General features: G+C 34.4%; 2 pseudogenes; both read left to right on the top strand.

Moving 5' to 3' along the window:
- Positions 1-909: 909 nt before the first annotated feature.
- On the top strand, positions 910-15,582 carry LOC149262152 (inactive LRR receptor-like serine/threonine-protein kinase BIR2; annotated as a pseudogene).
- An 858-nt stretch (positions 15,583-16,440) lies between these two features.
- Positions 16,441-19,919, top strand: LOC149262151 (probably inactive leucine-rich repeat receptor-like protein kinase At5g48380 pseudogene; annotated as a pseudogene).
- Positions 19,920-25,533: the final 5,614 nt, after the last annotated feature.

Here is a 25,533-nt window from a genome sequence, read left to right as displayed (position 1 = left end):
GAACTTCGAGCCGCACGAATGAAATGAGAAGATGTCCAACGAAAGTTGAACGCTGCATTCCTTCAACCCGATAACTTTTAACTTTTAATGGATACACTGTACAAGAAAGACTTCACGATTTGCAGATCATAGGATGCAACATCGAACCAGAGGACGGCACGAAGGGGCAGCCATGAGACTATTCAGGGGTGCTTTGATACCATAATGCTGGCAACGCAAGACTGAAAACAAGCCGTGTTGGGATGAGCAGACAAATGTACAAAGAATAACACAACTCTCTTGCCCGTTATATATATTCTGTCTTGCAGGAAATTCAAACTCTCTTGACGTTCGGAGTATTGGTGGCAATAAAGGTTGGTTTTATTATCCTCTCATGTATCTCTGGCAATAGAGTTTTCAATGAATAATTAGATATCGACATTAACTACCTTGACATTACCTATGATGGCCTGGGATAAGGGCCACTCAAACCGCTCCCCTTATTCGGCGAGCTCTCTGATCCAAAACCGGCGAATAATTCGACGAAAATCAGACTTCCTTCATAGTCTGCGTTTAATCCATGGAAGAACTCTGCCCCAGGTGGAGCTGGAACTGACACTGCTGCAAGCTCTGGAAATTTATCACCCCGCCAAGCTACAAGGGATGCACCGACACTTCGTTCTATTTGGCTTGATGGAATACCTTAAGAAAAGGTTAAATCGAAATTTCTCCGCAGATGAGATATTGCAACTATTGGATCGATTCTATAATATTGAAATGCTGAAACCAGATGATGAGGAGATGGAGATTTTGAATCAAGAAGAGGAATTTAGTTTACCTCCCGATTTTCATGATGAGAAATGATTGAGATGGTGCTATTTTTGTGGTGTTTCTTGGAGCTTGCGTCCTCAAGATGACACATGCCAAGGGATGCTACTACTGCAAGAGAGCTGTTGCTATGATTCGCGCAAGAAGTGGACAGTTACTTTGATACCATCGATTCACGCAGGGAGAGCAGCGAATTCAGTGAAAAAATGCGCAGTCTCTCAGAGAAAACGGATGCGCAGTCAGGTCAGAGGCAGCGCAGAGAGGGGCAGCGAATCGACAGAGTATATGGGCAGAGCGCAGAGTGCAGGAGGTGCAGAGAATCACGCAGAGGACAGAGCGATGCGTAGGTTTACACAGGCCACAAAAAACAAGTGGCTCACAAAGGATTGAGCATATTATGAACGAACTTGCTCCGATACCATGTTAAACTCACATGGATAGGAAAACAATAGGAAAGATAAATCAGTGAGTACATTTTTTATTAACAATAGATGTACATTTATAGTACAATAGGTGACTCTTGGGATTCAGATCCCAAGGTCTCTTGGACTGCTTAGTCTTTTCGAATTCCACACTAACCCTTTAGGATTAGGTTTCCAACACATTCTTTATGGGTTCCAGATTAGTATCTTGGTTCAGCAAGAAACAAAGTTCAATTGCTTTATCTACAACTGAAGCGGAATATGTGGCTGTTGCATCTTGTTGCACACAACTCCTTTGGATGATGCAAACTTTGCAAGATTTTCAAATCACTTGTACTCCACCTATCTACATTTTATGTGATAATACAAGTGCAATCAGTATTTCAAAGAATCCTGTGATGAATTCAAAGACCAAGCACATACCTTTCAAATATCATTTTCTTCGAGAACAAGTGCTTGAAGAAAAGGTCAAATTGGAGTATGTTCCCTCCAAGGAATAGGTCGCTGATATACTCACCAAACCACTACCCAGGGAGACATTTGAATATCTCAAACAGAAGCTGGGAGTAGTTGATGCATCATCTTGCTGTTGAAACTTGTCTGTCTCAGAGAAAAGTGGTTGTACGTGAGTTTCATGAGGAGGATCCACGTACATACGTCGGTTTATGTGGATAGAGTCGCGTATATGTTGGTTTGAAGACAACAGTGGGCCAGACTCAGGCTAAAAAGAGTCTGATATGGGTCTGACAGAGACCATTTGGCACAGGTTCAGGGGGAGCATATATAATTCTAATAATGCATTGTTGGCATTATCTTAGAAGATCTTGGTTCAATTTCACAGTTTTTTTTGGTTTCAGGTTGAACAGGTGCAGAAGGAGAACATGGTTGTTGGTCTGAATGATGATTGACAGATGTTGTTGATGATAGTTGTTGATAACTATCATAGTCTTGTTGTAGATATTTCTTCTCTATGTCATGTATTTCTTTTCTTATCAAGGTCATGTAACAGCCTACTTTGGTTTCCCCACTATGCCTGGTATGGATGATGTAATGTTCTTGTTTTATCATGTGTAAACTTTTGGTGTATCCTCACTTGGTTGGGTGGATGAGTCAATATTGGTATATCCCCACTCGGTTGGGAGCTGGATGTATGAGTATTTGGTGATAGGAAGGTCATTCGTGATGTATAGAGTCATATTCTTTCTTGTAGAACATCATTTTGCAAACCTTGCCTACAGTCAGGGGGAGCATGGACAGCATAGTAGAGCAGAGAATTTAGCATGTACTCAGGGGGATCATAACCCTTTGCCCTTGATGACAAAGGGGGAGAATGAATTTGAGTAACTTAGGGTTGCCATCAAGTCCAAAGGGGGAGATTGTTGGAATTATGACACAGGTTTGGCTCTATGACACAGGTGTTGTCCTTGATGGCAACTCACTCAGATGGCAGATCATAGTTCAGGCTCCTAGAATGAAAGCAAAAGAGATATACGCAGGTTCCTCTTAACAAAGTCGCGTATACACGCGGTATTGCCGATCAAAAGTCGTGTATGCATATGCACGCACTTTCATGCACGGAAAAGCGCGTACATGTGGGTAAACTTATTTTTTGGTCCATGGTATTTAGTCCTTGGTATTTGGACCTATGGTTTTGGACCATGGTATCACATCCGAAATGTTGAACCCAAGTATTGGGTCCATGGTATTGATTCTCTATGGTTTTGGACCATGGTATTGAGTAAGGCCTAAGACTATAAAAGGGGAAGGAGATCATTAGGCAAATTCATTCACTGAAGTATTGAATATCTAATGAAGAGCAAGATCTAGAATACTGGTGATTAGTTGTGGTGCATAGCTGGATTTGAATCAAGGAGGAACCTGAACGCTAGAAGATGGATAAGTTCTATTGACGGGTCAAGATCTCAAGGCTTGAAGAGAAGTATCTTTGTGTGATTTTGATCTGTTATATTTGGCGCATGACTTGATCTATAAATCTGATAATTTGGGTATAACTGATGTCTGAATAATTGAAAAGGGTAAATTATCTTTTATAGATCTGTATGCGGGTTCGGCATAGCAAAGGCGCGTATGCACGCTGGTTAGGTAATTCAAAACAACGTATACGCAGGTTGGCCTTAATACATCAGCGTATGCACGCAAGTTATGCATATTGAAGTAGCGTACGTCTCATGAAATATGTTCTAGCTACTTATGTTTATTGCTGCAGTGTTCTGGGTTTAGGATTGGTGTCTGGTTACTGTTATTGTATTCTGGTTACAGCATTTAGAGAAGTGATTGTTTGATCCAGTTTTGGTTTGTACAAAGAAGATTGGTTGATGCAGATATACTTGATGTTTGATTGATGTTATTCATGGATCCAGTCTGAAAATTTATGAAACGTGGTCCCTGGAAGAAAAGAGAAGGTCGTAGCCTTCTATAGGTCAGCACCTACGTACTAGTACCTCAGGTAGTACAAGAGCTAAGGGGGTTGTAGCTCCCTTCCAAGAGAAGCTGGAGAACAAGAGAAGGTAGTAGCCTTCTGCAAGTAGAAGCCTGCGTACTGGTATAAGACTGCACCAGTACAGAAATATTGTAAACAGAAGTTTCTAATTAAAAGAAGATAGAGACAAATTGCAGCAGGTGGTTTTCACCCACATTGGGTTTCCACCTTATATCTTGTGTTCTTATGTGTGACTGCCTGTTCTGTTTTACTGTTCCTGGTTACTGTTTATATGGTTTGATGCACAGATTAATGATCAACAGCTGAAGAATAATTTAAATTACAAGTCTACTGGTTATACGCTAGTTTCCTTAACTGCAGTTGCATACATACGCGGTTTTTACTAACTGAAGTAGCATATACAAATCTGATTGTAAAATGAAAAATAATTGACGTGATAATATTTATTCACCCCCCCCCCCTCTCAGTATTATTTCCAACAAATATAACTTGTTTATCTTGAGAAAACATATTTATCAGTGTACTATTACATTGATTAATAAGTGATCTGACACATTCTTTAGCATGTAATAAATGTTTAGTCTTTGGTTTCTATTTTTCTTACATGTAATGAGAGAAATTTTAGACTTGAGTCCCTCACTAAATGCCCAAGAACATGCAAAGAGTATATTAGAATGGTTGTGAGTGGTTTTATGGTTTTTATTTGGCATGGTTTTGTTTGTCCTTGGTTTGTTTGTTAAGAGAATCAATCTATTTTGTTTCTAGTAATTCAGGTTTTCCATCATTTGAAGAGGTGATGGAAACAATTACTACTTTTTAGATTTACTCATGAAATGGTCAGTTTATGGAGTGGGCACAAGGTCGATATATGGGCTCAAATGTGTGTTTTGATGGAATTCATCATTTGAGCACTTGTGATTTATGAGGAGAAGGGTAACAAAGAATGTAGGTAATTTTCCAAGATTGTTTCAAACATCTTGTCCGTTGAGTTACCTTGTTGTTGGTGAAATAAAAATGAACATTGTGTAGTAAATGTTCATATGTTGTAGAAGGATGGATAAGTAGCAAGAAATATGCCCATAGTCCATCAGGTGGCCCCTGTAAGGAGTGAAAACACTTTAGGAATTGTGCGTGGGGATGTCTTGACATCCCTTCTCTTTGGTTTTGTGGTTATGTACCTTTAGAGTTACTTGTGGAAGGTTTAATCAGAGGTAGGCTATGTCATGGGAATCAAGCCCATGGCATTGGTTTTGATTTTGATTGGAACTCATAAGGATGCTCAGGCTATCTATTTATTTGAAAAGGGCAAGGTCTTTGCAGAGGATGAAATGGATTAAAAAAATGGATAAAGTGGTGATGCATCGAGAGATTTTGGCTCAGGGAAATGAAGTTGAATCGCTAAATGGAACCTATGAACAACACCATCCAAGGGACAACATGTTCCTACAAGTCTCGAGAGTGCACGAGGAAGCATATCCATAAGTGAGGTAGTATGAGGTGTGACAATAGGATATCGAGAGGTGCATATGAAGGAAAATGTAATCAAGAATTGAACCCATCACCTATAGAGAGAGGATCCCCAAAAAGAGCTGCAAATCAATGAAGGAGGTTAAGCAGTTCTACTATTTAGAATTGCATGCTCTACAACGGTGTAGTGGAGATGCTCTGTAATGGAAACACAATGGTGCTCCATCATAATGTTATGGTTGTATGTTTCATTGGATGAAAATAAGGTACAACATCTAAAGGAATGAGTATTTATGATTATGTAATGGTGTTTTTATGACCCAATTGTTGTGGCAAGGATAATGAAGGATGTTGCAATAATTACTCTTTTATTCATTACGAGTTCATCCTTCGTGGTAGTTAATGGAAATATATCATCATGACATGATGCAAGTGGTCAGTTCTTTATCCTATAACTTGATAGTAGATGTTTTTTATGACTGTAATTGTGAGGTTTTAGGACCTAGATCTTTTAGATTCAAGATTGAGATGAAGTTCATTGGAGTCATAATTTTTATTTATGCATTAAAGAGTTTCGTAATACTTTTAAGAGAGCCTAAAGAATGAATATGTATGGTTGAAGGATTGAATATTTTCTAGTCAAGATGAGGCCAAAACAAATTTTTCAATGTGTGTGGTCTTAAGGTGATACCCAATTTAGTGAAGTTGTGCGCACAAGTTTCAATGCTTGAACAATCATGTTGGATATGTTAAAAAAAAATAACAATCACATTTTATTTTATGATTTTTTTTTATATATAGATTCACTTTTATATATAATATTAACATATATAATCTACTTAATATAAGAAAAACATCTAAATTTATTATGTTATTACTTAAATAAAATATTCCCAAGTTATAATGGGAAATTTTTAACAAAATCTCTTTTAAGCCTTACTACTAAGACTTCAATACTACTAGAACAATTACAAAAAAATCCAACAAACACATTTGTGATTTTTTATCACTTCCTATATCAATCTAAAGATATTTTTGAAAATGCAATCTAAGTTCTTCCTCTAAACTCTTCCTGCATTTGAGTTCATTCCTACATTAATACAATCTCTTTAGATAGATGATTAACATTTGAGTTGAATTATATATCTATATATAGAATTGTTTTTTACTTTTATAAATTGTTTTCTAATTGGAACTAGTCTCAATTTTACATTTATTATCTATCTAATTTAGTAATAACTTAAAGTCTTCCAATACTTATAAATATTTTTCTATTTCTTTTTTCATAAAAATATGAAATGCCTAAAACTTAACTATTCTTTTACTGACAACATATTTCAAAATAATATAATGTACTGATAACAAAAAACAATGTCCCTTTCATTATAATTTTTTATAGCTCTTCTGTATGCCAAGTCAACATGCCTTTTGGTAATTAATTATGTTTCCTTTAATATTATATAATTTTTTTCTTTCAAACATTTTTAGCTACCTTTAATAGCTAACGTGATTTTATGATATTAAATATTTTATTTCAAACATTTTTACCTATTTTTAATAGCTAGCTTGATTTTAAGAGAAACTTGTGTAGGAGTCATATAAAGCCTTGAAATATAAGAGTCATATGTAGGAGTCATATAAGGAGTCAATGGTATTAATATATTTTAAAATTTTTAATTGTTATCAAAGTGAGACAACCCTTTTTGAAAATGACAATATTAAAGTGATGTGAATATTAAAATTTTTATATAAATAAACTTTAAACATATTGGTCACTATTATTAAAACCATATGATGTTTTTAAAAATCACACATTCAATTTTTAAATAAAATTAAATATTTACACTCCATTAAAATAAATAATCAAAATTTATAATTGATTAGTACACTACAACTAAAAAATTATATAATCTTTTTAAAAATCACAAATTTAATTTTTAAATAAAATTAAATATAAATTTAGGTTTTATTACAATACTATGGCTTATCAATATCATGTGACCAAAAACTATAAGATATTTCAATATCAAAATATTTTATAAATATTTTTCTTTTAATTTAATTTTATACCATATAACAATAATCTTAACTATTAATATTTACCATAAAATAAATATTATTAATTTGTAGATAAATTTTATCGATTTTTTTTTTATAAAATATAAATCCTAAGCATACACTTGTTTAAAATAAATTCAATAATTTAAAATAAATTCAATAATTTACCAACAAATTTAAAATGGTATAATACAAAATTAAAAAATACTATTAACTATATATAATATATAACGTGCATTTCCTTTAATAGCATATTCAAATGTATAATATTTATTCATTAAAAACATTTCAATTCTATAATATTTAATTTTATTATCATAATTATGTATTTAATCTTTGTAAATATTAGGACACGCCTCAACATACCTAATGTAATAAGAATACTCTATTCAAAATCCATAGCAGTTTTTTAAAACTAGAACAAGTCCGTGGACCGAGAATAAAAGTCGGATGAAAAATTTTCAATTTAAAAAAAAAATCGATAATAGATATCTTAAAGGCTTAATTTTTATTAGTATTATTTGAATTTATTTTGAATTTCAATTATTTTATTAACTCTTAATAATACAAGTTTACAAATAAAATTTATCTGAAAAAATATATTATTTGTTTTTTTTCATATGTAATATTTTTTTTTAATTTAGAAATTTATTTATGTAAGAGATACACATTTATAAAATTTATATGGAAAACTTGTTTATTTATAATCTCTTTATTAATAAAAATAATTATAAAAAACAATTATTTATAAAATTAAGCCACTTTCACACATTTTTTCCTTTCTTTTTTTCCAGAGTTTCTAAAAGTGAAAACACATTTTTTTTTTGCTAATTTCACTTTTACCTTCTATTTTTTATTTCTTTCTTTTACCTCTCATTTTCTTTCTTTCTTTGTATGTGTCATTTTCTATCTATTTTTGTTCCAAAGGCAAAATATAAGAGGAAATGAATAATCCTTTTGGATATGAGCCATAAATTTTCAATATCGTATAACAAAGAATGAGTAATCCATTTAGATATGAGTCATAGATTTTCAATTAATATAATCTACTGGACTAGCTTCCTACATCCAGAAGGTATCCTATGCCACAGAATTAACCAGCTAGAATAACTCCTTTTGCTACGAATCAAATCGAATTTTTCTAATTGTTCGACATGAACATAATTGGCGAATTCCCATATTTTTTCCCAATTCAAGCGAATTTGGTAACTATGGACCAAAGTGATTAGGTTTATGTTTCCCAACAGGTCAACTAAATCTAATGGGTTATGTTCGATCCAAAGTGCACTTACTCCCTGCAGGATCAACTACATCTTGGAATAATAATTCAAGCACACCTCTAGCTTCCGCACAGGTAGAAGGCCTTTATAAAATTTTGTTGCATTCAACAACAAATTAACGACACTTAAAGGTTATGCAGCCTATGGGACTTGTAGATAGGCAACAAAGAAAATTCTGTATAGTGCAAAACACCGCACCTAAATTTCCTCTCCTTTTGCATTTTGGATCTTCTATTGTGGAAATCCGCAACTCTTATTATCTTCTTTTCTTCAAACAAATTACTCAAGTTGTTCACTTTTAATGTCTCAATGTATTTGATTCATATATCCTTGTAAGTTGAACATTTTATGATGTAATGCAATTATATATCTATCATTTCTTGAGTGCAATAACTACACCTTGTGTCTATCCACTCCTCTTTATGTATCATCCACCTTCCCATTTCACATCTAAGTTGATGTCAACTAGTGATTAAAATTTTTTCTTTCCATTTTATTTATGTTCTTGTGTAGGTATTTTGTGTATGGTTATATGTAGGATTGAAATGTTTGATGAAGTATCCATTTTTCCTCACAATGAGCCCTTTCCACATGTTTTTATTTTTATTTTCCCTTTATGAATTGTTGAAATATGGCAACAAGAATATTCCAATTTAATTTTTCCTTGAATTAAATTGTGAATTAAAATCGAATTTAGTCTTAATAGCTACTTGGAAATAATTAATTAATTTATTTTAAATTAATTAGTTGGAGAAATTCAAGTTAGAAGTCTTTATGAAGTCATGCAAGAGTTATCCCTTAAATTAAGGAGATAAGATTGAGTTATATTTGAGTTGTAATTAGTTAACTCAGTTTATTGAGTTAAGTCTAGTTAAGTTAGTTCCAAACTGTTTGAGGAACTAATAGTGAGTTAACAGTTAGTTGATGCATGCATGCACTCAACTAGTGCTACTTCAGTTAACAGAAGGTTCCCTCATCAGAAACTCATGCATGTCTATTTTGAGAAAGAACCAATTGAGATTAAAGTCAAGGACAATGTACTATTAGTTGCATGTGTTTTCTCATGGAGAAAACTCATGCATGCAGTCAAGGATTTATCCTTGAGGATTGTGCAATTTTGGAGGATGGGTTTTCCACTTGGTGAGAGAGAATCATCCACAAGGAACAGTGCAAGGAAATAGGAGCTTGGATGGCAGAGAGGAAGGCTGGAGAGAAGCCAAGATCGCCTGTGAGCATCTGTGAGGATTGTACTTAGAGCTGGCTAGCTGTGAGAGCTAAGGCTTTGCATAATTCCTATGTATTTCCACCATGTATGATAATAGAAACTCATGCATGTCTATTTTGAGAAAGAACCAATTGAGATTAAAGTCAAGGACAGTGTACTATTAGTTGCATGTGTTTTCTCATGGAGAAAACTCATGCATGCAGTCAAGGATTTATCCTTGAGGATTGTGCAATTTTGGAGGATGGGTTTTCCACTTGGTGAGAGAGAATCATCCACAAGGAACAGTGCAAGGAAATAGGAGCTTGGATGGCAGAGAGGAAGGCTGGAGAGAAGCCAAGATCGCCTGTGAGCATCTGTGAGGATTGTACTTAGAGCTGGCTAGCTGTGAGAGGTAAGGCTTTGCATAATTCCTATGTATTTCCACCATGTATGATAATACAATATTGTGGGGTTTTTAGCTGAGGCTTTCCCCAAAGTATTTTCATGTGTATTGTGCAATTGATTCTTCTTCTTCTGGTTATATTGTTCAACTCGATCTTTAAGCTTTCGCATATTGATAGTAGAAGTAGGTTATAGTATTCTGATTTGATTTATATTGCATTATCGGGTTAACCTACCATCATATTTTCTACATGGTATCAGAGGTGGATTTGTAGAAATTTTTCTACATGGTATCGAAACTGTGAATAGTATACTAAGAAGAGAATTTGAAGTTTGAAGTTCGGGGTTGTAGGTGCAAATCAAAATCATATCATACTTCAAGGTTGGCCAATGGCGTTCTATGGCTTAAGACTCGAAAATGCCTTGGAAGGTAGCTCGAATTACATATCATGGAAAGATAGAATGGAGGTTGTATTAGAAGACAATGGCTTGAAGGAATTCATTGATCAAGAAATCCCAAAGCCAGCTTCAACTAATGCACAAGAGTTGGCTGAGTGGAAGAAGTGTGTGGCGAAGGCAACATGGATCATCCTTGAGGGAGTTCGAGACCATATTGTCTCGAGTCTCCATGGGAAGGATACTCCATTTTCAATGTGGAAGACATTGAAGGACCTCTACCAGAACAGTAGCAACCAGAAGAAATTGGAACTCAAGGATAAGCTTCAAAGAATCAAGATGGAGAAGGGAGATATTATTTCCACATATCTGAACAAGCTCACCACCTGCAGAGATGAGCTTGGCAGTGTGGGAATAACTATTTTCGATGATGATATGGTGAGCCTCGCTCTCCTTGGCCTTCCAAAGAGTTGGAATAGCTACCAGGACTCTGTGAATGGAAAGGAGAAACTGTCGGATTGGGAATGACTGTGGTCGGATCTGATGCAGGAGGAGATCAGGAGGAGCACACGAGATGGTTCTTCATCCAAGAATGATGATAAAGAAAATATGGCCTTAGCAATTAAGGCAAGGAAAGGGAAGGGGAAGGCTTCCCATTTCAAATCGAATTCTTCTCATGGAGGGAAGAAGGGTGACATGTCTAAAGTAAGATGCTTTAATTGTCACAAGATGGGACATTATGCGACTAATTGCCCATCTAAGAAGTCCAAGAATGGATCCTCGGAAGAATCGGAAGGTGAGGCATTAGCCTCTCAGTTCAAAATGGAATTTACCCTCCGCATGCATGGTGTCATCGATGATGGGTTGTGTCTGATATCTTGAAAGTGGAGCCTCATTCCACATGACCAGTGATAAAAATTTATTCAGTGCCTTGGAGGAGAAAGACCTCAAGATTCGCATACATATGGGTGATGACGGAAGGTATAGTGTTTCAGGAGTGGGCACGGTTGCTTTTCAGAGAGAGCATGAAGCTCCTCTCACCTTGACAGATGTGATGTATGTGCCTGGACTGAAGAAGAACTTGGTATCAGTCGTTATGTTGGAGGAAAAAGGCTATGATGTTGTCTTTATTAAAGGAAAGGCATTCCTAAGACACATAGCCACGGGTCAGACCAAGAGGATAGGGATTCGGGTGAAGAATCTCTATAAACTAGAGGTAGATGATTGTGCAACATTGAGTACGAAAGCAGAATTGGTGCAAAGCCAAGACATTGGCGAGTTGTGGCACAGGCGGTTGGGCCGTTTGCATCATGGGGCTTTGAAGATAATGTAGCAGATATCTACAGGACTTCCCAAAGGTAAACTTGAGCAATTTAACACATGCAAAGGTTGTACCTTGGGAAATTACACCAAGTCTTCCTTTGATGATCGAGACAGTCGAGTAAAGGCTATCTTAGAGCGAGTTCATACTAATTTGTGTGGACCATTCTCGAAGACATCCACAGTGAAGCAAAGGTATTATGTGATTTTCATTTATGACTATTCTCGTAAATGCTAGATTTATTTCATGCAAAAGAAGGACCAAACTTTCACAAAGTTTTGTGAGTTCAAAGCTTTGGTTGAGAAAGAGTCAGGGAAGAAGATCAAGGTCTTGAGAAGTGACAACAGTGGATAATATGTCTCTCCAGAGTTTAAGGACTTCTGTGCAGCGGAAGGAATTAAACGAGAGTTGATGGCACCTCATAACCCGCAACAGAATGGGGTGGCCAAGAGGAAGAATAGAACTATTGTAGGGGAAGCACGGGCAATGCTGCATGACCAAGGCTTACGACTTCACTTGTGGACTGAGGCATGCAACACAGTGGTCTATTTGCATAATAGAAGCCCGCTTCACATACTTGGGATGAAGACACCAGAGGAAGCTTTTTCCAGTAAGAGACTAGATGTGGGTCACTTCAGGGTCTTTAGCTAATTGGTATATTTCCATGTGACAAAGGATGCACAGAAGAAGCTTGAGCCAATAGCAGAGTTGGGGATATTTGTGGGGTACACTGATACACCTCACAACTATCGGGTGTACTTGCCTACCAATCAGAGGACAGTGGTTCGCAGGGATCTCAAGTTTGATGAGCAGAAGGCCATGCGAGTTTCCCTTGAGAGGGAGCTACAACTACAAGCTGTGGAGTAATTGTTGGTTCCTAAGGAGGAGGAGCCTCAGACTTATGCGGAGCAGCCGCATGCGGAGGTTCCAGGAGTGGAGACATCCACTCAAGCAGAGTCTTCCAGAGATGGACAGAAGCGCACAAGAGAAGCTGACAGATTGTTGGAGGATGCGAGAGAGAATGTGGGAGCACCATCCTCTCAGCGCAGACAGAGGAGGTCTCCTGAGAAGTACACTGGATACATGGCCCTTGCTGGGGAATGTGTTGAGACAGAGCCATCTTCCTTTGAGGAAGCAGTGCAACAGTCGATTTGGGTTGATGCTCTGGTGGAGGAGTATGACTCCATATTTCGTAACAGTGTTTGGGACATGGTTCCAAGACTGGAGAACAAGTCAGTTGTGAGTTCCCATTAGCTTTACAAGGTAAAGCAAGCTGTTGATGGTAGTGTGGAGAAGCATAAGGCAATATTTGTTGCCCGTGGCTTTTCACAGGTGGAGAGGATCATGTTGTTGTAGCATATTTCGACAGAGGAGCAAGATGTTGACATTTTGACAAAGGCATTGTCAAAGTGTAAATTCGAGTTCCATAGAGATATGATCGAGGTGGCAGATAATCCATTTCTTGTTGAGAGGGAGTGTTGAAATTTGACAACAAGAATATTCCAATTTAATTTGTCCTTGAATTAAATTTTGAATTGAAATCGAATTTAGTCTTAACAGCTACATGGAAATAATTAATTAATTTATTTTAAATTAATTAGTTGGAGAAATTCAAGTTAGAAGTCTTTCTGAAGTCATGCAAGAGTTATCCCTTAAATTAAGGAGATAAGATTGAGTTATATTTGAGTTGTAATTAGTTAACTCATTTACTGAGTTAAGTCCAATTAAATTAGTTCCAAATAGTTTGAGGAACTAATAGTGAGTTAATAGTCAGTTGATGCATGCATGCACTCAACTAGTACTACTCCAGTTAACGGAATATTCCCTCATCAGAAACTCTGCATGTATATTTTGAAAAAGACCCAGTTGAGATTAAAGTCAAGGACAGTGTACTATCAGTTGCATGTGTTTTCTCATGGAGAAAACTCATGCATGCAGTCAAGGATTTATCCTTGAGGATTGCGCAGTTTTGGAGGATGGGTTTTCCACTTGGTAAGAGAGAATCATCCACAAGGAACAGCGCAAGGAAATAGGAGCTTGGAGGGCAGAGAGGAAGGTTGGAGAGAAGCCAAGATTTCCTGTGAGCATCTGTGAGGATTGTACTGAGAGTTGGCTAGCTATGAGAGCTAAGGCTTTGTATAATTCCTATGTATTTCCACCATGTATGATAATACAATAGTGTGGGGTTTTTAGCTGAGGCTTTCCCCAAAGTATTTTCATGTGTATTGTGTGATTGATTCTTCTTCTTCTGGTTAAATTGTTCAACTTGATCTTTAAGCTTCTTTCAAATTGATAGTAGAAGTAGGTTATAGTATTTTGCTTTGATTTATATTGCATTATCGGGTTAACCTACCATCATATTTTCTACATGGTATCAGAGGTGGATTTGTAGAAATTTTTCTACATGTACTTTTTTATTTCCCTTTTATTATTGGGACATTTACTTATATTAATACCTCATTTATTTATCCATTTGATGTTTTGTTTCATTCATGTCTCTTCCTTCTATCTAATTTCTCTCTAACTACCATTTTTGAAGTCTCCATGTTATGAGTCTCTTAGATAACTTATGACCAAAATATAGCCATTGATTTGTATTTAAGCAGAGCTAGGTGGGGTGGGGTAGGGTAAGGGGACAGTGTCGTGTTTGACTGCAATGCAGAGAAGAATCGAATACTAAATCATTGTCATGAACTGAAAACAAACAAAACAAACACAATTGAGGAAAGTAACAGGAGTTTGAGCAGCAACCATGGATTCGCCATTGGAGGTTGCTCACCAAAAGCCCAACCGAGGAGGTGATAATAAGGTACTAACTGTGACATCCATATTGTTGTATTTTATGTGTTTTGAATTTTTCCTTTCGGGTTATGGATATCATCGCTCCTGGTTCTGGAAAAATGTTTTGCTAAGCGGTTGACATGGGGATAGCAACAATTATGTTCATGTTTAGGCATTTTCATTTTATCAAGAGGTAATCCATGCTTGTTGGTATACCAAAAATACTTATTGAGTCGGGTTGCGAGTCTTGTTGCCTCTTGAGTGGACAAAGGGTTGTTAGGATAGGTGATCAGTGAAACCAAGAGAAAATTCGGGTGTTGGGACTGCTAGGGGTCATGGCAGAGATTCTCCAATTGATATGCCCTATTTAATCCTATTATTTTAAGTAAAATGATATATCTTGTCTCAAAAATGCTCAGGGTCAATTGCAGGACCTTCAAGACAACCTCTATACCTGCAACTTTGCAAACAATACAAAGTGGTTTATCTGCAATTTTTTGGGAATCACTTGTTGGCACAACGATGGTAACAAAGTGTTGTCAATTTCGCTTCAATAGATGGTGCTTCAAGGTGATTTCCCATTTGGATTAAAGTTCTATGGGAGTATGAAGAGCTTGACTCTCTCTCGAAATAGTCTTACGGGAATCATTCCCAAGGAGCTTTGCCAACATCTTCCTTATTTGGTAAGAATTGATCTTTCCCAGAACCAGTTTGAAGGGTCCATTTCTATCGAGCTTAGTAATTGAACATATCTCAATGTCCTCCACCTGAATGGCAATCAACTTACAATTAACTTACAAGGGGAACTCCTGGCAATTGTTACAGCTAGACCATCTCCAAGACTTAAATGTAGCAACTACCAACTTACTTGATATATACCTAGCTTAAGATACAATATTAGAGCCTCTAATTTGCAAGGTAACCCTGGGTTATGTGGGCCTCCCCTTAAAACTCCATGTGGATCGACCAACGGGCCAATATAGAGAAGCCATTGAGATTGAAGAACATTCTATCAATCTCAATAGGGATGATGGTTGGAAATTAAGCCGGAGCTAGATTCCTGCCCTCTCCTCTTGATTGTACTTTTTTATATTTTCATAATTTTTGTTCTATGTTCATTTCTCTGTCCTCTATTTTACTTTTTTCTTTCGATATTTTCTTTGTTTTCTTCTTTCCTAATTCTTTGTTTCCTTTTCTAGGTTCCTTATGATTTTTGGACCCTGAAAGTTTAATAATTAATAATTATATTATAACTAATTTTTAGTCTTCTTATAATATATATGTTTCAATTTTATTATTAATAATTACATTATTAATATAATTATAACCGCTTTCCTTTTTGTTTTCTTTATTCTATGGATTACTAATTTATAACTAGTAATAAAAACTTCTATAATTTAAGCTTTGACATTGATATTGAAAATAAATTATTAATAAATAAAATTGTATCTCATTAATTTAGTATTATGTTATATTATATCATTATAAAAACTAATTTAGTATTATGTTATATTATATCATTATAAAAACTAATTTATTTATTTATTTCATAAGAACATTAAAATTGTAATTAAACAATTAATAAATAATTTAATATTATATCTTCTTAAATAATTCTTAACAACCTTTTCCTAACGGCTAGTTCCTAATTGCTAATTCTGGTTAAGGATGCTTCTTGCTATTTAAATCTTTGTGAATATTTATTTTTTCACCATTTATCCCGAGGATGAACCACATTAGTTGGTTCGAAACATCGACCAAATCTCTATAATGTGATTAATCCGAAAAACAAATTTATTATAAATCTGAAGGTCATCGCAAATTTTCTTCTCTTTGGCATAATGTTAATTATCTGGATTTTACCCAGTCTTCATTGGATGATTCTGAAGCAAAAAGAAGATATCTTAAAATCACATTGCCAACATCCAAATAGTCCAACAATTGGTAGACATATGTATGAGTTCGAAGATCCGTTAAAGTTCACTTGTTCGAGAAGCCAATGAGAAAGATGAGATTGGACAATCTTCTGGCTACCACTTAAGACTTTAGCAAATAAAACATTATATTGTGTAGAAGAACATGTATATTGTACAAATCCAAGCTTCCTGAGGGTCTTTGTTGGCAGTAAAAAGGCTTCACTCATATTCATGGTGTGCAGAAGATTTCAAGTGTGAGATGAAGACATTAGCCCACCTGAGTCACCGAAATCTTGTTCTTATTTATTAAAGATAGCTAATTACTCCCACATGAAGAGTTGGCTAAATTTAGAGAGTCAATTAACTGAGTCAAGTTGAGTTAAGTCTTATTTTGGGTGAAGTCGAATTTAATGTGTTGTTGCATATCAAGTTATTTAGGTGAGTCACTAGTCGGAAAAAGTTTAAATATCCATTAGGGGAATTTTGAGGTCTAAAATGAGTCTCCTAAGGAAATTATAAAATAATAGTGAAAATAATAAAATAAGAGTAGATTACATCATCAAATTTTAGAGGGAAAAAAGAAAAAAACTACTTTTTCAACTTATCTCCCTATGGATGTACTCAAACTTCAAGTGGGAAAACTCGTTGGATGCGGAATTAGATTCATCGTCCAAGGAGTGCCTATGTAGCATACTTTCGATGGACCCTGCTACATGAAAAATGAGAAATACATTAAAAAAAAAAAAAAATTATTGTAATCACATTTTTTCATATATTTTTCATTTTTCGTGTAGCACGGTCCATCGAAAATACGCAACATGGGTACTCCTTAGATAAGGAATTAAATTTTGCATCCAGCAAGTGCTATCGCTTGAAATTTGAGTAAAACATTAGGAAGATAAGTTGAAAATATGAGATGAAACAAATAGTTTTATTATTTTATTATTTTTTAATCTTTTCACTTTTTAACTCCAAAAAAGGTGAATCATCCCCTATGGTTGATATCATTATCTTGAATCCTATTGGTTCTTATAAAGTTTATTTTAGTTGTACATTTTTCTTAGGAGATCCATTTTAGACCTCAAAATTCCCCTAATGTCTCACTAGATTCATTGTAATAATCAAATTTTATATGTTATGTGTGAATTATTTATTATTTTTTTCTTTATCTTTTATGTCTTTCCAACACATTAATATCAAAACCGAGAAAATAATACATATTCGTGGACCCAGTGAAAAGAAGACCAAGTGAAAAAAGCCAACAACTTTTTAAAAAAGAATTGCATTAAAAATTCGTCGCGTTGTGTAATATTAAAATCCCTTTTATAATTTAAATACGTGACATTTTTTTCGAGGTGTTATGTCATATACAAAGTGTTAAGTGGGACGTTCATAAAGTTTTTTACAAAGAATTTTTATAAAAGAGTTATATAAAAGTATTTCTTTTAAAAAGGCTTTTTATAATAAAAGGTTTTTGAAAGGACATTAAAAAAATGGATTTATTACATTAAGCTTTTTAAAAGGAGTTTTTCTAAAGGGGTTTATAAGAAATTTTTATAAAAACTAATTAAAAAAAAAGGTTTTGCAGAGTTTAAAAGGGATATTTTTTAAGAGAAATTTTTAAAGATGGTTTCATCTAGTTTTTAATCACAATTTTCTTTATTGATAGGGAAGGATTATGATGTGTGGGCTATTAAGATGGAGACCATGTTAAAGGTTCATGATGTGTGGGATTATGTCCATTTTGAGTTTCCATAACCTAAGAATGAAGTAGAAGAACGAGCCCTCACTAATGCAGAGAAGGAACAATGGAAGAAAGACAAAAAGAAGAATGCACAAGCGTTGCAGCTTATCCAGCGAGGAGTGAACCGAGTAGTGTTCTAGAAAATTATGATCACGTTTTCAACAAAGACAACATGGGAGACCTTGGTGACAAGCTATAAAGGTATGGTCAAAGTCAATATTGTTAAGTTGTAGAATACTAGAAGAGATTTTGAAAGTCTATAGATGAAGGAGACAAAGGACATCGATTCATTTGGAAATTGGGTCATGACTGTTGTAAATAAGTTAAAAAATTATGGTGATGATAGGAAGAACACTTCCAATTATGTGTTCCATATTGGTTCAGGTGTGATTTCATGGTCATGTAAGAAGCATCCTATTGTGACACTTTTGTCAACAGAAGCAGAATATGTAGCAACGACATTAGCAACATGCCAAGCAATATGGTTAAGAAGAGTATTTGATGGAATCAAGTAGAAACAACAAGGATCAACATCAATATATTGTGACAACACCTCAACGATTGCACTATCCAAGAATAGTGTGTTTCATTAAAAGAGCAAGCATATTGATACTAGATATCACTTTATTAGAGAACTTATGAGCAATGGAGAAGCCCACTTGAAGCCTTGTAAAGTGAGAGATAAATTGGATGATATATTTACTAAGCCATTAGCAAAAGATGTATTTGTGTTTCACAAAAGAAACTAGCGTGTTGTAAGCCTAGCTAAGACATAGACCAGAAGGTATGTTTGATTTGTCATGAGTCATGTCTTAGTTTAGCGGTCATAATTAAGGGAGAGTGTTAAAGATAGCTAATTACTCCCACATGAAGAGTTGGCTAAATTTAGAGAGTTAGTTAACTAAGTTGAGCTTATCCAAGTTGAGTTAAGTCTTATTTTGGGTAAAGTCGAATTTAGTGTGTGGTTGCATGTCAAGTTATTTTAGGTGAGTCGCTAGTCGGAAAAATTTTAAATACTCCTCACTCGGTTCATTGTAATAATCAAGTTTTATGTGATCAATAGAAGAGTCACAACTTGTCTGTGTTGTGTGTGAATTATTCAATGTGTTATTTTGTTCCTTACGTCTTCTTCCTTTTTGACACTCTTATGGGCTATTACATTCTAGACGAAAAAAGGTTGTTGGTGTACAAATACATGTCCAGGGGAAGAGTCCCCAACTACCTCCACGATGTTTATGGTGAACATAATCTTCTTGATTAGGCAATGAGGTTGAAGATCTATATAAGCATGACCAGAGGAATCACTTGGCTTCACCACAACTGTAATCCTCATGCCGTCCATCAAAATATAAGCAGTGTAATAATCATTTTGGATGAAGAGTATGAATCACGCATAATTGGATTAGGATTGGCCATACTTTTGAATGTCGAGGACAGTCAGTGTGTTACAATTTTTTACACTTGGCATAAGACTGATGAGGTTGTGGAGGAATTTAGGTACGATGCTCCGGAAAGGTGGAGGAACTCATTTGTTGCAACATTGAAAGGCGATGTGTACAATTTCAGAATACTTGTGTTGTTAGAGATAATCACAGGGTTAAAGCCGCATGACACAATCATGGATGAAGAAAGTAGAAATGAAATGAGTTTCCATGAATGAATACATGGTCCTTTTGTACATGAGGGTGTCGACTGCATAGAACAGGAAATACAACACTATCGTGCGAATCATATCAATGTATTATTAGAGGATTGGACACCTTTGTTTGTACATGAGGGTGTCGACTTTATAGAGCAGGAAATACAACTCTATCATGTGAATTTGATGAATGTATTGTGCGAGCAAAAAGATTGTGTTGAGTGGGTAAAATACAGGTATTGTGTGAATTGATTGCGGAATTTTCAGAATTTTCGAGGAATTTGTCTAACTTATGCATGAAAAGCACTAAAGAAGGGAGGCATCGAGGGACTATTGACATAGTGAATGCCTCCTTTTATGTATTTCTTTTCTAATTAGTGAAGGGCTCTCTTCATGCATTTTTTTTTTCTAATTGAACCATTGTTTGTTGTTTGTCATGTCGCGATAATGAAATATTGAAACATTTAAAATATTTATTATGGTTAACCATGATATTTATGTTGATTATGGTTGACCTTGTCCTGATGCGATTCTTAGAATAGCCAAAAGTGGTATTCTACAGAGAAATTCCATTTTTGGATATTCTAACGTAGAACATGAAATACATGATGGATCGAATATGACAACACCCTTTTCCCTAGATTTATCGAGAGACAACTTGCAGATTCAAATTAGCAATTCTATTTCGTATGAAGATGGTGAACGAATCCAAGTAATGAGTAACACAGATATACTCAACCATGATTGAACATGATGCTCATGTTGAATATGCAACATCCTTTTTTATCAACATTATTAATGTATGCAACATTAGCATAAGCATTAATGTATCACTATGTATATAATATACATGTATCATGTACATGACGATACATATATAACACATAAGGTACATATGTATAGTTACTAATGTATTATTCCAAAGTTTCTATTTTTATTAGATTATAGTTATATAAGAATTAATAATTATAAAAATTATTCTTGTGAGCCTTGATATGAGAAATGTGAGTTATCATTTGGGTATTGATATAAGAAATTTGGTGTCAATACTCTCATAAAACCAATGTTGGAGCAATCAGTGTGCAGCTAAATAAAAGACAAACAACAGCATATAAACACATACACAAATGACACAGAGATTTAACGTGGTTCACCCAACCAATCTGGGCTACGTCCACCAAACATAGGCATCAACAATCTTTATTATCAAACAGGAGATTACAAGATAATCAATTTCCTCACAACCTCTCACACCCACATCCCAATCCGTATGGACACCTGTTTTATAGCTAAGAGAATCTAACTGCCTCATAAATCCTCTTATAGCAAATATAGGATGCATTAACTCTCTCCCAACAAAATAGAGCTAATATAGCAACACAATCTGATTGTTGTCACCTACTGAGATTTTTGCCTATTTTATTAAAACCGAAAATCTCAACAATCTCCACCTTGACAACAATTAGCCTGATACCCTGTTTCTTTATTATTTATTTTTTCTGCAAGCCAAGAGAAGCCAAACACCAACGCAACTTCTCTAACAAAACTGGTTTCGTGAACATGTCTGCACAGTTTTCCTTTGTATGCACCTTTTCAAGAGAGACTCCCCTTTCAGTGATAACCTATCTTACAAAATGGTACTTTATTGGTATATGCTTTGATTTACTATGATAGGCCGGATTCTTTGCCAAATGTATTGCACTTTGACTATCACAAAGTAACTTGATGTTGTCCTGTAACCTACCAAACTCACCAAGCAAACCTTTCAGCCAAACCGCTTCTTTGCATGCATGCGAAGCAGCAATGTATTCTGCTTCAGTAGTGGATAAAGCAACAACGTTTTTTAGCTTTGACATCCAGCTAATAGCTCCACATGCAAGAGTAAAGACATACCCTGAAGTTGACCTTCTCTTATCCAAATCACCTGCAAAATCAGAATCAACATACCCGCAAACAAATTCACTACTCTTATTGTAAGTGATATAATAACTACTTGTGCCTCTCAAATATCGAAGCACCCATTTCACTGCTGACCAGTGTTCTTTACCTGGATTTGCCATATACCTGCTGACAACCCCAACTGCATGTGAAATATCTAGTCGAGTACAAATCATCGCATACATCAAACATCCTACTACATTGGCATATGGAATACGAGACATATAATCCTTTTCTTCATCTGTATTAGGACATAAACTGGAAGAAAGCTTAAAATGGGAAGCTAAAGGGACTGACATAGGCTTCACATTGTTCATACCAAACCTCAAAAGTATTTTCTCAATATATTTCTGTTGTGATAGCCACAGCTTACCATTGCTCCTGTCTTTGAAAATCTCCATGCCCAAAATCTGTCTTGCTGCTCCTAGATCTTTCATATCAAATGTCCTTGCCATCTGAGTCTTTAACTTGTTGATTTCGTCAATGCTTTTGCTTGCTAAAAGCATATCGTCAACATACAACACTAAGATAATGAACATGCCATTACTTAACTGCTTAAAGTAAACACAATGATCATATTCACTTCTTATATATTTTTGACTCAACATGAAAGAATCAAATTGCTTGTACCACTGTCGAGGCGACTGCTTCAGACCATACAATGATTTCTTGAGCCTGCAGACAAATTTCTTATTGCGATGCTGAACAAACCCTTCCGGTTGTTCCATATAAATTTCCTCATCTAAATCTCCATGTAAAAACGTAGTCTTAACATCTAGTTGATGTAATTCTAATTCAAGCAAAGCAACTAACGCTAACACAATTCGAATTGAAACTATTTTAACAACTGGTGAAAATATCTAATGAAAGTCAATGCCTGCTTTCTGAGAAAACCCTTTTGCAACCAGCCTCACTTTGTATCTGTCCTCCGTATCATTCACGCCCCGTTTCACCTTGAAAACCCATTTACATCCCACAATTTTCTTGCCTTTGGGAAGTTCAACCAGATCCCATGTGCCATTCTTACCTAAGGCCATCATTTCGTCCTTCATAGCTGCTTTCCATTTGTCACTTTTCGAACCTTCTATAGCTTCCTGATAACACAGAGGTTCATCATCGTTAGCGGTCAAAGCAACTGAAGGAACATAATCATCATACCTTTTCGGAGGGCGTTTGATCCTTGTAGACCTCCTTAAGGATGTTTCTGGTGCTTCCACAATTGGCTGACTACCATCTGTAGGAACTTATTCATGATCACCATCTGAGACCTGTTCATGACCTACATCTGAACCCTGTTCATAATCTGATTCTGAAACCTGTTATTGACTAGAATCTGAACTATGGTCATCATGACTATCAATAGAAGTGCTGTCAAACTGTATCGTCATGTACATAATACATGTATATTATTTACATAGTGATACATTAAGGCTAAGAGAATCTAACTGCCTCATAAATCCTCTTACAGCAAATATAGGATGCATTAACTCTTTCCCAACAAAATAGAGCTAATATAGCAACACAATCTGATTGTTGTCACCTACTGAGAATTTTGTCTATTTTATTGAAACCGAAAATCTCAACAACCAAAGATTAAAAACCCAAAAATGACATTACAGACACACGTACTAACCTCAACACTCCTCCAAACATAGAATCTGAGAAACACCCAAAGTAACCATATGTTCACATGATCAAACAAGTTAAGATATAGGAATTATAAATGAAATCTAAATGGAAATCAAGTCTAACATAGAAGCGTGTATTTTCGAACATATGCCCGACCAAAAATTCGAAATACGTGGCCCTAATTTTTTTTATTATGGTCACATATGAGACCCATTCAAAAACGATATAAACTCTACTCCCTTACAGATATAAAAACATAGATCATGCCTACACATAAAAGCGTAAAATGCACGACCCAAATTTTGTATTTCTCATCACATAAATGTAACGTGTATATTAAAAGTTCATAATAAGGGTCTTTGGTGAGTGACACAACTAAGGGTAACTTTGTTTATATAGCAATTTTCCCTTGAGTTTTGAAATGAGAGCTCTCTTAGAGAGGTACTAACTTCAGGAATCAATGTACTCTATGTATATTAACATTATTAAATGTTTTATGCTTTTTAATTTTAATGTTGATGATGAAAAGAAAGAATGACTCGAGAATAATTTCACATTATATTAATTTTATAATTTTTAGACGAAGACTCGAGAATCAAATGACATCAATTTCACATTACATTAATTTTATAATTTTTAGATGAAGTGTATATAAATGTTTGAGGATAGAATACTAGATTTGAATGGAAAATAAATATTGAAATTAATTTGGTTTGATCTTTTATTTTGATGGATAAAGTTTTTATTTTTTTTAAAATAATGTTTTCTTATTATATTAGAATAAATTTATTTTAAATGCAAATATAATATGAGTTGAGAAGGATCTAATTTTTTTAGTTGCAAATATTTTTACGAGTAGACATTATTTAAATGTTTTGTATATTTATTTATTTAGTTTTAGATTTTTTTATTTTGGCTGACATGAGAAAAATTTCAACTTTGATGGCACATGGATAGGGTTACACATCATACTCGGTTGTAGAATGAGCCTCTCCACTCAATTAGCTTGCGTTAATGTGATAGAAGATAAGTGATAAAAAAGACTAAAATAAAATTACATTAATTTACCAATTTGTTTAATAAAATATCATTTAATATTTTTTAATCTATTTTCTTCAATCATTCATAGCATCACCATATTACATAATCATTAATTCTTTAGAATGTGTTCCAAGTTCCAATCAACATGTTCATTCTTCTCTTAAACAATGAATTTATTTGTACTATCTTTGTTTCTTTGAAGGTATTCTTCCAAGTTCCAATCAACACGTTTGTTCTTCACTTAAACAATGAATGCATTTGTACTATCTCTATTTCTTGGAAGGTATTATTTGAATCCTTCTAATTTTGGTGATTTGAATTATATTGGTATTTTTCTTCTTTGAATCATCAATAACATGCCAAGTCTAGCGTCAGTCCTATCCTAAATTCTTTTGAATTGTTTCTAAGGCCATTTTTTCATAAAACCAACCTAGATCTATCTTAATTCTAGATCTATCAAGTGTTTTTATTTTTTTATTTTTAATGTAATTGCACTCATTCAAAATATTTTAATTAATAATTTTTTATTTTTTATTTTATGTAATTTGACCAAGTCAAAATTTTAAAATAACATAACAAAACATGACATTACACATCTTCCCTCTCCACTAAAAAATGTAATAAAATTAAATTAAAAAAATATATTTATAAAATATTTTGATTGTGAAATGAGAGAAGATTTTTAGACATGTGATATTGATGAGCCATGGTATTGGCCCATGATAACAAAGGCTATTTACAAGTAAATAATATCCATGGTTAAAAATCTTGTTATATTATAAGTATTAAATTATGGGCTTATTAATGAAATTTAAATGTGGTTACAAAATTATTATTTTAATTTATAGGGTGAAATGGATCTTAATTCATAGCTATTATTTATATTTTATATATTTTAATGTGATAGAGGGTTTGGATACATTTCAAAAGTAATTATAATTTTTTTTCTTTTAGATTTAATTAAAAAATGTTATAAAAAATAAATTTAAATAAAATATTTATAAATATTTTGATTATGAAATGAGAG

Source organism: Pinus tabuliformis, chromosome 6 (assembly GCF_031772625.1).
Source record: "Pinus tabuliformis cultivar Carrire ecotype Pingquan chromosome 6, CPIR1, whole genome shotgun sequence".
Lineage (NCBI taxonomy): Eukaryota > Viridiplantae > Streptophyta > Pinopsida > Pinales > Pinaceae > Pinus > Pinus tabuliformis.
Note: the sequence above shows the minus strand (reverse complement) of the source record. Positions and strands in the feature narration are given on the sequence as shown.